The sequence below is a fragment of the Rhipicephalus microplus genome, unplaced genomic scaffold, assembly GCF_043290135.1.
Source record: "Rhipicephalus microplus isolate Deutch F79 unplaced genomic scaffold, USDA_Rmic scaffold_47, whole genome shotgun sequence".
Lineage (NCBI taxonomy): Eukaryota > Metazoa > Arthropoda > Arachnida > Ixodida > Ixodidae > Rhipicephalus > Rhipicephalus microplus.
In genome coordinates, this window is record NW_027464620.1 from 1,977,260 (window position 1) to 1,992,751 (window position 15,492).

Here is a 15,492-nt window from a genome sequence, read left to right on the forward strand (position 1 = left end):
CTTTCGCCATTCATTGATGTCACTTAACATCAAATTTGGTATATGTGGAGCTAGCAAAACGGCCGCGTGTGCATCATGAAGGGCCCAATATACTGCAGTGTAGCGTTGACGCGCGCGCACGCTGGGCACAGCAACGCTACGTTAGCGAAACGCGAACACTCTATAGTCTGACGCTAGGTGAGACCAGCGTCCGTCGGCGCGGCCCGACGGCAATCGGTGCGAAATGCGACATGCTGCATTTCGCACTGATGCGTTACTCAGACAACACTGCGTCTCCCTTTTTTCGTGACGGAGGGACGCTGGACCAGCTGAAACACGCGTGCGTCAAAGCAACACAGTGCGGCGCGCGCATGCGAGTATATGGCAGGACAGGCACCTGGTATGGCAACGTCGGCGTGACACGACGAAATGAACGCCAGTGAGCTCGCACACCACGTCACGTCGAAATGTATTGGCTTCTTGACGTCATGCTTTCGCATGACACACATCTCATGTTATCACGTTCGAACCAGCCACATACCTTCATCATCTATTGACGTCACGTAATACCAAATTTAGCATGTGTGAAACCAGCGAACCTGCCGCGAGCGCATCATGAGTGTAAGATGTAGTCATGTAGTTACATGACACGTATGCCGTGATTATCTTGTTTGTATGTGTCATTTACCTATGTCGTCCGTTCGCGTCACGTAATACCGAGTTTGGTACATGTGAGGCCAGCAAAACGGCCGCGAACACATCATGAGCGTAACATGTAGTCATGTTGTTATATGACGCGCATCTCATAATTATCAAACTTGCACCAGTCACATACTTTCGTCATTTATTCACGTACTGTAACACCAAATTTTGTATATGTGAGGCTAGCAAAACAGCCGCGTGAGCATCATGAGCTTTGAATGTAGCCACGTTGTTACATGACACGCATGTCATGATTTTCATGTTAGGGTCGGTCACTTGTGTTCACCATGCAATCATGCTATGTCATACCAGTTTTGGAACATGCCACGTGAACGAAACCCCCGCAAGAGCTTCAGGACCATGAAAGGTAGTCCATGACATTCGTGACATCCATGTCATGATTTTCATGTTATGGCTTGTAAAATATATTTTTCATACAGTCATGTTATGCCATACTGAGTTTGGTATCGATACCATTATCGAAACGGCCAGGAGAGCTAAATGTCGTAGGCGGCTAGATAGATAGATACGCTCAAAGTCACCGAAGCTTGCTAAGAAATGCTTCACATTTAAAAACTGGGGAGGGGCGAAGGATGTGGGGAAGAGCGTTTAAACTTCACTAAAGAGAAGCATTGGGAGTGGCAAAGGTTGTAGTGTTTTTAGAGAGGTTTCTTTGATGAGGCACTAGTGGGTGCCCAACGTGAAACCAGGCATGTTGGTAAGAGTGCTTCCGCTCCCCTAACATCTTCAGAACGGAATTCATATTATTGTAAGGTTCTTGTTCTTAAGAATAACCGAGCGTTGGATGAGTTGGTATTCCATTCTGAATGACACTTTGCGCACAAAAAAAAACAAAAAAACTACGGACAAGAAGGAAGAGAGCAAAGACAGGCACAGACTAACAACTGTTAGTTCATTTTCAAGAAAACACATAAAAGAAAGGCAAGGACACGTGGTTATGAATGCAGGTTGCTGGATAGATAATCAATCTCCAGTTATCCAACTTTTCGTACATAAGTCTGGAGACATATAGGTGACGAGGCCATTGGTGAACATTTTTTAAATTCGAGATAAATTATCTAACCGCCAACGTGTTCTCATTACCACAAGTTTTTGTCTTTATATGTGTGCTTTTCCGAAAACAAACTTCAGTTGTTAGTCTGCTCCTGTTCAGACTTCACGTGTGTTTTGCGATCATGGGGAGAGAACCCATCAATGTTGTACAGATCCGTGGGGCGGCGTCTTCCATTCCTTGCGTTCATAATGCTGGCCGGCCTTGCAAGTGACACGGGTTTTCGAGATAGAGCGTTTCCGATCGTGGCAGCCCTGCCACGGTGGTCTAGTGACTAAGGTACTCAGCTGCTGACGCACAGGTCGCGGGATCAAATCCCGGCTGCGGCGGCTGCATTTTTGATTGAGGCTGAAATGCTGTAGGCCCGTGTGCTCACGTCTGGGTGCATGTTAAACAACCCCAGATGGTCGAAATTTCCGGAGCCCTTCACTGCGGCGTATCTCATAATCATATGGTGGTTTTAGGACGTTAAGCCCCACATATCAATCAATGTCAAATAAATTGTGTCACATCGCGGGCGACAAACGGAGACGCGTGACTGTGACGCTGCTGCATCGTGAGCACTGTGAGGTGATGGCGCCATTGCTTCGAGCTACATAAGTTTAGGGGCCTTAGAGCCGCAAAAAAGGAGCACGAAGGAACAAATCTGACAGACGTAAGATTTTGGAGAGGGAAATAAGTTTATCGTATCACTGCAGGAACGCGCTCGGACGCACATGTTATGCAAGCAGCCCTACCCTTCACGTGGCGTCACATCATGACCACTCTCAGGACTAAGGTGGACTCGACGGCTCCCGTTGAGGAGCACTCGTTTTCAATGGCGTCAAATGCAACAAAAGGGGCCTTGATTGGAAGGATCGTTGCCTCATTCGATTCTAGGAGACTGGTGGCGAGTGGGATTTAGCCCGATTTGGGGGCACATACGAGGTTTACCATGGAATGTCAACACATCACACCATGGCGACATGACAAGCCGGGCCTCCAAGGGGCTTCACACCCTCGTCGAACTCCAAGGGGCTCCTCGTCACTCCAAGGGGCTCCTCATCGAACTCTTAAAGTACCATTCAGCGATGCGTCTGCAGTGACAAGGTTGATTCTTATTTGAATGACGCTTGCCTAGATAAAACTTAATGATGACATGGTGTTAATAATATGTAGGATAAGCAAACATCGTCTAATGAAACTTAAATACACAGGTAAACCTATAGGCACATAGATTAGCACGCGCTCACATGCACTTGGACATGGGCTGGCGAGCAGGTGTACGCAGGCACAAAGATGTACTTACGTAATTTAATAAACAGATGCATGCACGCACAGAGAGACGATCGAGTAGCCAAAAGTGTTTGTCAACATATCATTCTTTATTTACAAAGTCTCAACAGTTATTCCTTTGACAAAAATGTGTGATCATGTATGTACAGTCAACATCTACTTAACGATCTCTTTTTTTACATCAAGTGTTAAACAAAATTTTTAACCAGCGTTCTCCAACAGTTTCAGAACGAGTTCGTACTTATAGTATATACATGAGGCAAACGATGAAGAACAAGTCATTTATTTACACAAGAACAACCTCATCTCACTTGACTTTGCCAAAATAAAAAATCCGGTTGTGCTACACGTGAGTTCAACACTGCCGGCTCTGAGTCTTCTACAGGAACAAATGAAATGGGACAGCATTATGGGAGAAAACAATGGTGTGAGGTGAGGGCCTTCTATTTGTCAGTTGGGCCTCTCTGCCATTGATTCTTGGTAATGTTTTGTTTGGGCAAGACAAAATTTTTCCAATAGTGGGTTAAATTCTGATTGCAGCAAGGAGCATTGCCGATAATGGGAACAAATCTTCTCCTCGAGCATTCACTACCACTAAAACCAGCTCCTGAACTCAATCACAAGTCAAAAGTTAATTCCTCCGTCAACCTTCCACCCAAGTTGGTTCTCAAGTTTTACTAGTCACGACGAAAACTTAGTAGAAACGTTGATAATGCTGGTCGATATCATCAACCTCCGATTCCATGCCACGATGTGGAACGTATTGTGCCGTGCGAAGCTTATTCTAATAATCAGCAAAAGCCTATCTGTCCCGATAAGAAACTATAACAGCGCACTTTTTTTGTCTCATACGATCAATTAAAACACGTTCACACGCAATGGCGGATTTAGTTTTTGATGTGCTTCGTAAATGCACTCGTGTAAGGGACGTTATTTGTTATGGCAGAAATCAGCTGAGAACGCAAGCAGGGATATCAAAAAAATTTTCCAAATTAAATATCGTAGGAAAGTCATTAACAACCAAAGTAGTGGGAACGAATAGCCATAAAATTAATAGTGTCAGCCCAAAAACAGCATTTTGATGCCGACCTATTTTACTCTTTGTTGGGTCAGGGCAACAAAAAGAAGTATCATTGTTACAAACGGCTCAGCACATGTTTTTCTGCAAGAGAAAAAAAAATACTTGTAGCTTGTTGGCTTCTTTAAAATACTGGTTGTAACGCCTGACGCTGATGGATCAAGCTGAAATATCGAAATGGCTTTCTCTTTTTTCACCGTTTCTCCGTTAGCAAAATTAATGAAATGAACGAGACAAGAAGTTAACACGCTCATTACAAGTATCTAACACTGAGCCCTCAGTGCACAACGCAGTCTTGCACTTCTTTCTTTGACTCATCACTAACGACTAGAAAGAGCCCTCGGCTCAGAAGCCACAAACGGCTCGAGAGAATCGCTTCGCACAGTCCGAGCGTCCTGGAATGTACGTTGTCGCCGGTGAAACGAGGGACGCACAGGTTATGTATGGTTCACAGCCGATGCGCTTTGCCATAGTACGCGGCTTCCAGCGAGTCCACTTAGCGCGCGCACACACTTTCGTACGTGGCGTCACGAAGTCGTCCCAGCCAAACGAGCATTCTTTGGCGACTCTTCGGTGCGGTGCTGCAACGTGCACTGCAGTTCCCGTGCGCCACTCGCAGGGCTGGACGAACCACCGGTGCTCAGCCGCTCCATCACATCACGCACAAACACCGACACTGCAAGAACGCTGGGGTGGAAATGATTGGATGCGCTTGAACGGCACCCCGCAACCCATATGAGCTTTTGCTGAGATGGACAGACCTAGAAAGAAAAAAAAAGAAGAGGTAGCATGAATGAGGGGAAGAACTAACCGTGTTTTGACTCCTCTTATTCTTTTTACCTGAAGGTTCCGGGAGTGTGTTTACTTTTTTCGCTTTGTTGCGTTTCTGCTCGATAATTTAATAAGCATTCCATTCATTACGGCAATAGCGTGAGCTCTCGTTAGTGTAGCTGATATTTTGCCCGTTAGTGTTGCGCCATGCTATTCAATTCTGTTACACAATTTCGTACAAATGACGGTGCTTTCAGATCGTACCTTGCATTGTGTTTTCAACGCGGAAGCAATGCATAGTAAAGATGGCTTAATAAGCTGCATGTGGAAGAGTGAAAAAGGCACCCAACAAAACAATAACTTCATACGTGATGTCACGTGCTATGAGCTCATTGACAGGTCGTTTCAACAGGCTGTGACGTAATGTCAAGCCGCATAATCCACATGATTGTAAGTAAGCCAACTTGCACAAGAGGTCGAGTAAAAGAACTAGCAAGCTTATAACTATACAAATACTACTATACAACAAAGCCGCACAGCCTTACCATTTAAATAGAGAAAACGAAAGGAAAGATCAGGTTGGAAAACAACCAGATGAGCGACTGGTTTCCGCCTTGTGTGTGCGGTAGAAAAAAAAAGAGATTTGAACTGGAAAAAGTACTGAATCACAATCAACGGACTCTTAGAAAGGCTGACAAATTCGTGCACTAATACGCTTAAGGCATTAGAAAAATATATCTATGGTCACGAACTTGATTTTGAAAAAAAAAATGAATCCTGGCGTTAGCTTTTACAGCAAAGGAAGATATAAAGATGACCGCATAGGTTGATTTGCGTGAATTCACTGAGCATGTCAAGAAATGTTCTCATTCGTCTTCACGACACAATAGTTATAATTTGCTGTAGCTTAACAGTCAGCAAAAAAAAACAAAAAAACGCACGACCATTTTTTTACAGTTATAAAGCTTACAGGGCTTCGCGCAGTAAATACCATCAACAAGTTGTCTAACGAATTACAGAATACCCGAATACTCAATGGCAAGATGGAAAATATTTGAGGAAGGTACAATATTTTAATTAAATAACAGCGTGAAGTGAGCAAGTTTTCGAAACACCGTTCGGTGCGTTTGCATTCGCATCATGCAACGCCCGCGCAGCGCGAAACTGTGAGAACACTTACTTCCCACAGGGAATACTTGCAACAGGCAGAAAGTCAGGTGAGTTAGGCCAAAATAATGCCCCTCCGATTGCGAAAGCTCTCGGGTTAGTTCGGCGGATAGTCAGGTTGCGCAATGCACTCGTCGGCGCAGTGCCAACATAAAACGAAGCTGGAAACGTGAACAGGAACACTGCTCTCTTCCCAACCAATTGAACGAGGAAGATACCTGGGATGGTGAGCACGTTCTTTTTCACATCGCTGTACATTGCATCAGCAAGCGCCTTAGAGCACTCCATTTCGCTTCGTTGCATCCGTAGTGAATGAGCCGTGAACGTAATACGCACCTCAGCGATCTATCGAGAGGCTACCAATAGTGGCGCTCAGGAATGGTGGCACGCGCTAAAAGCCCGAACTCTCCGCATGTCCAGAAAGCATAAGGTACGGCATTTTCCACTGACTAAACGCTGTTGAAGGGACTTAAATCACCATATTACTGATGAATCGCTAGGAATCGTAACACCTGAATTGAACCACGGGCTTTAAAAGCCGAGCGTGGGCATGAACTAGATGTTTGCACTTTTCGTTTCGGCTGCATCGAAACTAAACGCTCCGTCCATTGTCGGGACACTTAGTCCCGCTGATTCTGTTGTATATACTGATTTTTATTTCTCTATCTGTATTTGGGGACGGTCATTGAAAAGAACTATTCGGTAATGTGGCTCAGTTTTGCATTCTTTTCTATCAAAAAGTCTCACTTCCTTCTTCATTTTCAATCCACCGTTCCGGGCCACTAGATCTCCTTCGTCGTAGATTTTATGGGTGCCTGTATTTGAGGAGCGGCAAGGGAGAAAGGCTTCGGGTGGAAGATGCCGGCGTCCCATACATATATCTGAGCGCGCGCTACGGCTGCAGTTACCAGGATATAGGCGCTTGAGAACCAGCACAGTGGGCGCAAAACAAATACTTATACTCTGGCCCATAGGCTGCTTCTATACGAGCGGTAGAACGAATGGGAGAAAAGATTTTCGTGGAATCCCGTTTCTGCTCGATCTCACTACGCCCGAGTCTTAAGGATTTGCCTCAAGAAGGGAGGAGCCGTTGGTGCCGCCACGTTAGGCCTATACTTTCTTTTTGTTTTCCCTGTTTCCTACCGAGCACATTGCTCGAACCTTGAGCTTGTTCCCTAAGCTCCATTGCAGCCTTTATGTCTCCCTCCTCCTCCCGCTTGCCCTGGTCCGCTTTATTTCGACCTCTCGTTCTTTTTGGGTTATTTTCCTCTTTGGCGTCTACTTTGGATGCGCGAGTTTTAGCACGTCCCTTCGCTCCGCACAATCCACCATTCCGCTTACTTCCCGGACGGCCCTCATGTCTCCCCGTGAAGTCAACAGGGAAGAACGCGTGGCCGAAATAGCCACGCGAGCGCCACCCACTGCGTGCGTGGACAAAAAATAATATAAAAAAGGAATTAGGAAAGTGCGCAACTTGCCCAAGATGCAGGTGAAGGGAAATCCCCGCCTGTCAGACGCTGGTGGCAGCTGGGTTGAAAGCGCACCCTCCGATACAAGTAACGAGGATAACATAACTCACCCCTGGCCGCTTATACGCGGGAGATGATAATGTGCATCCGTACACAAATACAGCGAATAAAGGGAAAAAAAGAGCGAGAGGCATGGAAAAAACAGGTCGGGTGGTACTTTGCCATCTTTCTTCTTTTTTTTGGCCTAGAAAGGCTGGACGCTCTTGATGGATGGCGGTCGTGATGGACGGGAGGCGGCGAGTTTAAAAGATCTACTGAATAATGAGAAAAGTAAAGGGCGTTTCTTTGATTCGATCGATATTTTTATACTCGAATAGCGAGGTGGTCATTTGATAGCGTTGCATTTTACTTTTCATGTATTTATGTTTTTCCATTTTTTGGCTGAAGCATCTTCCGAGGCGACGTGCAGCCGCAGTTTCATCACATCTCACAACGTCTGTGAAGAACTTTTCTGACGCATCAGAGAATTGACTGCTTATTTTTTCTTTTTCTTTCTCCTTTCTCTCTCTTGTTTCCATTTCTCTTTCCCAATATACCAGCGGGTAACCAACCAGACACTGTTCTGATTAACCTCCTCCTGGCCTTCCACCTCTCTGTTTCCTTCCTCCCTTTCTTTTAAGAACTAGGGTATCTTCCCGAGCACTTGTTATACTTGAGCTTGTTCTTACTGGCCGTAGTGATGCTTGCATATTTTCACCAGTTTTTTTTTTCTTTTTATAAGAGCCGCCTAGATAGATCGTGCATTTGGAGCACGCTTTATTTTTCTTCCCTCTTTTTCCTGGTGATCCCACGCTGAGCTAGAATTTATCAGCAGTTTTGGCTATATACAGTGCATAATAAAGGGGGTGGCATGACAGTGGTTTGAACTCACCTAACTAGAACGAGCATACGAGAAGAGACTAGCACTGACCAGTGAATCTTACAGCGGTGTGGCTTGCAGCTGTCACAGTGAAAGACTATCCATAATCGCGTTACAAGGAGTCTTTAGAAAGGCACTGCAAGTAAACCTCCTTTAGCGGGTCTAAAAATGGGGCTCTCCTGCATACGCAAAACTTTTTTTTAAAGCCGAGGCTTACTCGTGTCTCTACCTTCGTTATTAACTAATTTGCATGAATCAGTTGTCTTGCGAACGATAAGTGCTCATCAGTAACCGCGAAAGTTTGTGCTCACTTCATTGTTACATTCGGCAACCAATACCAATACTACTGGAAAACGAGAAAGATTGTCGGACTCGTAGTTGCTTCATAATTCTTACTATTGTCTGATCATGTGGCTACTACAGCCCATATTACACTAACAGCAGATGACAATACAAACAAAAAACAAGACAAATTAGCCTTTGCACAGAAACCAGAGTGTACAGAACAGGAGAGGGCTCCAACGAGCTTTGAAATGTGAAGCCCGAATAGGGTTAAGTCACAGCACTGGCATCCGCCGCCTGCAATGCTTCGTCACCTAAAGGTTGCGCGCATCTCCGCCAAAGTGGCGCTATTTTAGAGTATACTCATTATCTTTCAAAAGGGCCTGGTTTGATTCGTAGTTGTAAATGGTTTGTTATTATTGTTAATAGTGTTTATTATAGCTGTAGTGTTCTTCTTTTGTCTCTTAAAACTAGCTTCAGTTCCTACGTATATACTACAAAAAATGACGTGAAATGGAAAGCGAAATTGAAGAAATTTCACCGTGTGAGTTATTATTTGCCTTGTCACCTCAAGACTTTCAACAAACACCTGATTAATGGCCTCAGAGATTTTCGCTAATACGAGATTCAAAACGCGACTTTATTTTACGTTACCTTTAGTAGCAGTGCGTAGCAACTTAAACTACCTTCAAGAGAGAGAGAGAGAGAGATAAAGATGCAAGGAAAGGCAGGAAGGTTAACCAGACGCACATCCGGTTTGCAAACTACCTTCAAGAAACAAAGGAAAACTAATACAGCTCTAACAAGCGACATTAAAAATGAGAACCCGTTATGTACAGATGCGCTTTGAAGCCGGATCATCTGCGTGGAAATCTGGCATTCTACGCCTGCACCCATTGGGTGGAGTGGAGAAGAAGTCTGACACTTTGCAGGAAACGAACTACAGCACCTGAAATGTTTTGACCCTGCTTGGGCTTCATTTTCAATATTTCGGTGCTACAGAAGTTCCGAGCACTTCTCTGGCGTAGTATAGTCCACAGGAACCCATTCGATGCCAGACTGTGTAAGCTAATGAATAAAAAAACACAGCGCATCTTAAACTCAAGGCATTGCCAGGCAGTGAATCTAACGTCCTTGTGTCTTCGAGTATTTCGAAACATGCAATTTCTCATAAGCCTGCAACTCCCCCACAGATCCGCGTCACTGATGCACAATATTTGAATGTCGCTCCCGTAAAAGGTAGCATATCAGTCCTCCGAGACTGGTTAACATCCCTGCCATCTCTTTCCTTAATTCATTAAATGTTGGTTGAAATGCGAAAGCATTCGATGCGTCTGCACTTACTAAGCTTTGACATGGCCAAGAAGGTAGCGTACCCCCCACCCCTCTTTCAAACCACTTTTTTGCCATTTTGGGAGTGTGTATTTACGTGTACAAGTACAACCACATTCGCGAAAGTTGCGCAGGGGTTCTTTGTCCCTAGTGGCGTTTCTTTGGCTGAGGTACTCTTGCGGCACGAAGCTCTAATTTTGAGAGAAGCTTGTAGTTTAGCATGGTTGATGTGCCCTTTTGGCATTTTTAAGAAAGCCTAGCTTGAGGCCTCGTGCTACGATATGAATTGAAGCTGCGCGTGTGGATCGCGAGAAGCACAAATCTAGTGTGTTTTTCGGATGCGTGAGTAAAAAAAAACATACGAGTCTCACTTCCTTGGTCTTCGGAATTTGTGCACGTCTACCTTAGGACATGTTGATGAATGGCCGGCTGCGTTTATCACAATGATGCTCGCAGGCATGATCATTCAGCGCGCGCTCTTAAAAACAACGAAGTATGCGTGCGAAAAACGTTTAGTACACGGGCCCTAGATTTTAGTTAACGTATATTTTGTGAAACACTTGAAAGAATTTGTAGCTTGTTGTTGTCGCTATCCCCTGCACTCTATGGCGTGTTCTTCGTCCGCATGAACTGCCAAATAGAATGGCCTGCTTCGCCAGGATGCTAGCGTCTGTAAGCAAGGTTCATAATTGGATGTCATTCTTGGTTATAGAAAACTTAAACGAATTCTCCTGCCTTGGCTTATGTATCCTTGTGGCTTCGCTGGTTACCGTCACCACAGAGTTTCTTCATTTTCATTTTACCCCGCGATAAATAAACTTCCTTTTATTCACGTTCGCGTTTCTTCATTACTCAGTTTTGCCTTTAGAGATAAACGACAAAGAGACAGGGATGGAGTAGGAGGCTTTCGCACCAAGCGGCACAAAAGCGCCTCTCCGTGAAAAAAAAAAGGAGCAGCAAAGTAATGTCGGCCGGAAGGCTTGAAGAGGACACGGGAACGAGAAACTGCGAATAATAACCGCTTCCCGGAAAATGAGGAAACAACTTTCGCTTCTCGCTCGGCACGCACGAGTGACACACGGTCGAAGGAAAATGAAATATGGTAAACAAAAGAAAAAAAACTGAAAGAAGACAAAAGTTGGCGGATAGGGATGGCGAGCGTAGAGTATGAGCGCGGAAACGAAGAGGGATCGATCGTGAAGAAGGAACAATCGCGAAGAAGATGAAGAATAGGAGGGACACGAAGAAAGCGACGGACAAAGGCGTCGGGCACGTTGCCACGCCGAGAAAACGAGGGACGAGTAAGTTGAGGAGGAAGAGTGTTTGCCGGCGCCGCCGTGCGCGCACCACGGAGCGTCAGATGACGACGAGAACCGCGGACGCGATGGGAAATCAATGGAGGCAGCCGGATGCGGAAGGAGCGATGCCGGCGTCACCGGTCTTCTCTGGCCGAGGGATTAAACTAATGAAGGATGCCGGAGATCACGTCTATACCCCCGCGAGATTAGAGGCCAGGGTGGGGGCACTGGACCGCGCACCAGCTAAAAAGGGCGCCCTTAGATATGCCGCGGGACGTGAAATCTTCATGCACCGATGCGTGCTCTTTCCTTACTCCTCGTCTTCTTCGCTGTCGCCATATCGTCAGCGTTCTCTTTTCGCCGTGTGTATGCTCGGAAAAGAGAACGACGACAGGCGTGTGCGTACAAGCTTTCCCAATGCTGTTAAGCCTCGCGATTACATCGCTTTCTGCCTCGCCAGAGATGTGGAGAGCTCGCCGGCTGCAGTTTCGGCGCGCTCGCCCTCGAAATGCGTTTTCGAGCAGCGCGGCGGCGATCGAAAGCTCTCTGTCCCTCACGGGAGCGCCGGCAGTGCACGCGTACCATTGCGAAATCCGTGTGTATACAGGCAGTCACCGCCTCTATTCAGGAGAATGCCGACGCGGCACGCGTGCTCGCCCGCACTCTTTGTGTATTGCCCGCGCACCGACGTCATCATCTGTGTTGCGTTGGCTCCGACGCCGCAAGAGCAGGAGCAGTGATGCTGTGCAATATGGCGACTTTTGTATTGCTTGTTTACCCATCGACAGGCAGCTTCCTGAATGGCGTCTTTCGGTGCCTTGTTGAAAATGTTGCGTAAGGTAAAACAAGGCAGAAGAAATTCGTGCGCAGTATCTGGACGCGAATGTTTCCTCTGCTCAATCCTATAGCTTTCTGCGAACGAGGAAACAGAAATAAAACTAACCTCATGTTTTAGAGATGGCAGACATAGGCTTATTTCTTCGACATCTTTGCCGAGAGTGTGTAACAGCCTGTTGTTCTGCTGTTTCTGCAAAACATAGCCACGTACTTTTAAGCAATCATAGCTCTTTTCTGTCTATATAATATTGCCACATAGCATACAGAAGTATACTAAACTTGTAGTCCGATCTACCCAGTTGTCACGCATGTACTTTGCAGCCTTACCTTGGTGAGGTCAAAGTGCACGCAAGTGTAGTAGATAGCGTGCTTCAAATCTATTTCCCCTATGTCATTTCGTTGACACATCAAAACACACATCTTAAAGCAGGCCAGCTGTTGTAACCTTAAATAAAGCGGCAGTATTGAAGTTTCAACCATGAATATACCAACTCAAAAAGTAAAAGTGGAATGAAAAGTTACCTCCAAAAAAAAAGAACTAAGATAACTTGAAAACTGGCCTTGGAGGTGACGCAAACCACAAAGAAATGGCAGTTAGATACAATTGAAACGCACGATTTGAATAAACCTCGTTTACTAGGCTGTAGCCTCGTATATATACTTCTTTCTAAACCACTCTGGGGAAATCGATCACTCGCATATTCTACAGTCGGGACACATGCGATCCGGGCTTCACGAAGTCACCCTTCTCCCAGCGGTCGTCTGCCGTCAATAAGGAAAAGAAAGAGAGACGAACCGAGTATCGGGCAGTTCGCTGCAGTGAGGTACGAACACACGGACGCAGCAGATACCGTGTAATAACGTGCTCGCAAAAACGACGGCACCAGATGTTTCACATGAAAGTCCGGACCACTCACATTGCTATGGCTATTCTCCTTCCTCTGTGTCCTCGCTCAAGCGATTCCCACACGCCTACGCTGTCGTATTCCCAGCTTCCTATTGCAACGAACGTCAGCCGCTCATGCACCCCGTAGAAGCAGCAGTAAAGTATTTCGAAAACATCTTGCACCAAGCTTGCAGCACAGCGCAGAGGTCAATAAATGTATGAAAAAGTATGACAAAAAGAGGAGAATATGTCGGTGCGGGAAGAAACGTGGGAGCCAATATTGTGCTGCCACTCGCGAGGTATAATTTTCGATTATTTACTTCGATTTCGCTTTGCCGAAATTGGAGTGCCGCTTCTTTTATCTTTGCTTTTTTCCACGCTGGATGGCTTTTTCATTGTTCTTTTTTTATAAACTCTCCTCACATCTTGGTGGTTTCTGACGTGGATAAGGTCAGTAAAAGTTGCAGGAAACTTATATACATATAACATATAAACACATAAATCACAAAAATGAAGTCGCGCGTTGGTCCAAAAGCAAGCTATACTGTAGAATAGGTCAAAACTACAGCGAAATATTTGAATGTATAGAGCGAGATACAAAGGCATGAATTCGTGTTCAAAGGGCAGAAAGGTAGCGAAAATGTGACCTCACTTTTGGGTAAGACTCCCGTCCAGCCCGTCGTTCAGTTTGTGATTGACAGGCCACATGGCGATTTCTCTCCGTTTCATCGAATGTCACACGAAGAAACCAACGTAGTTTTTGCTGTAGGGCGAAAATCGCAAAAGCCTTCACTGGTATCATTTCCTCTGTCGGCTACGTGTTTTACCGAGGACTTTCGTTCGTATAACCTACAAAAATTTCATTTTTTAAAAGAAGATGCCCAAGAAACCGTGGTGAATGCATCAGTGCCATTTCAGTGAAAAAATAAGCTACATGAAAGTTATGTCAGTATTGAATTATATAAATCCCAGGGACCTAAGTGAAATCAGTCGCTCACAGGACAACTTTGGACTGATTCGCTGAAAGAAAAAAAATTATGCGTAGGCTCTTGAAAGCTACAGTCACGCTAGAATAGCCTATATTTAACGTTAGTAATGTGCATTTCTAATATCCCGGGTAAAGTTACGGTGACGTGACAGGGCACCATAGCCACCACAAGGTCCTGCGTGGGGGTACAGTGCGGTTTAACTATCTTACTTAATTGTCAGTGGCAGCGATATCTATTGTTTGCCATGACACTATAAATAAACGCCTTAATTTTGTCTTGTCTCTCTCATTTTTTATGAAGCTTTCGGGATATGGAATTTAAACGCTGCAAAGCATGAAAATTTCCGTTGTAGAAAAGAAAAAAAAAAGCCCATACAAGAGCTTAAAATGAAAGGTGAGCTTTTCATTAGCCTGCGTTTCCCGAATATAGACGCATGGTGCCCAGCGGGAAGCTATTCCTTCATAGGGGATGTTTCCACTCTATCAGTGGAGTGACCTAATCCGAGGGTATACTGCATTGGTGACCATAGTAACACTGCGACAGATCAATGGCCATCATAGTTACGTACAACGTGCGGTTTTTCTTCATCACTATCACTTTCAGAAAAACCTTCAATAGCGAACCACTTCTCAGCATGGATCTTGCTGCAGCTGTCTTAATTGGGTTTTCCTGGCTTGCCCATATTGTTTTGAAAATGCCTTTGAAGATGATGATCTGCTGCTCCAACGAAGACAAATGATTTTGTCAACACTACTTTCAAGGACATTTCCTGCTTGCTGGTGTTTTACCATTTGCTTCATTTCGCCACAGAAGGTCAATAGTTAGAAATGTTAATTGCGTAGCCACACTACTAACCTAGAGACGTGTGCAATGCACTCTTTACTGATGGGATGCTACTTAAAACACCTGAAAGAAAGGATTGGGTCTCCATAATTATTTGGCCATGAATAAAACAATTATTGTATGCTAAAAGATCAGCTTGTACTAGAACAGTTTGCTCCGCTTTCTTTTCTACGTGCACGTAGGAATAGTGGATGCGGGAGCTTCACTACAGTTCTTTCAAAATATTGGACCATGTTCTAAGTTTCGTCATTGCTGTATCCGTCCGGGCATGTGCTCCTAACTGCTAATAATTTTTCGCAACTTTAATTCACCCGCCACGTTCCTGAGCGTGACTGCTACAAAATGCATCCCTCACTCAGAAAGAAAAACTAGCGCACGCAGGCATTGACACGCGCCTTCTGCACAGCGACAGATGCCACTGAAGTATATCATTACTATAGTGCTGCTCGTTACTTTGGAGCCGTTCTGCATGCTGTTCTCTTTCTCGACGGGATGAACGATGATTAGAAGTTTTCTCAAAACAAGAAAGCGAAGAAGGTCACCATATCCTATTTGTTTCTTTTCTACTTATTGTTGTTGTCGCTACACTGAGA

At 45.1% G+C, this 15,492-nt stretch overlaps 1 protein-coding gene across 1 annotated transcript in view; it reads right to left on the reverse strand.

Moving 5' to 3' along the window:
- Window positions 1–4,729: 4,729 nt before the first annotated feature.
- Window positions 4,730–15,492, reverse strand: part of LOC142788204 (zwei Ig domain protein zig-8-like) — a 238,048-nt gene continuing 227,285 nt past the window's right edge. The window contains exon 6 of the mRNA XM_075884776.1: window positions 4,730–4,867. The gene's annotated coding sequence lies outside the window, so the exon portion shown is untranslated. The remainder of the gene's footprint in view (window positions 4,868–15,492) is intronic.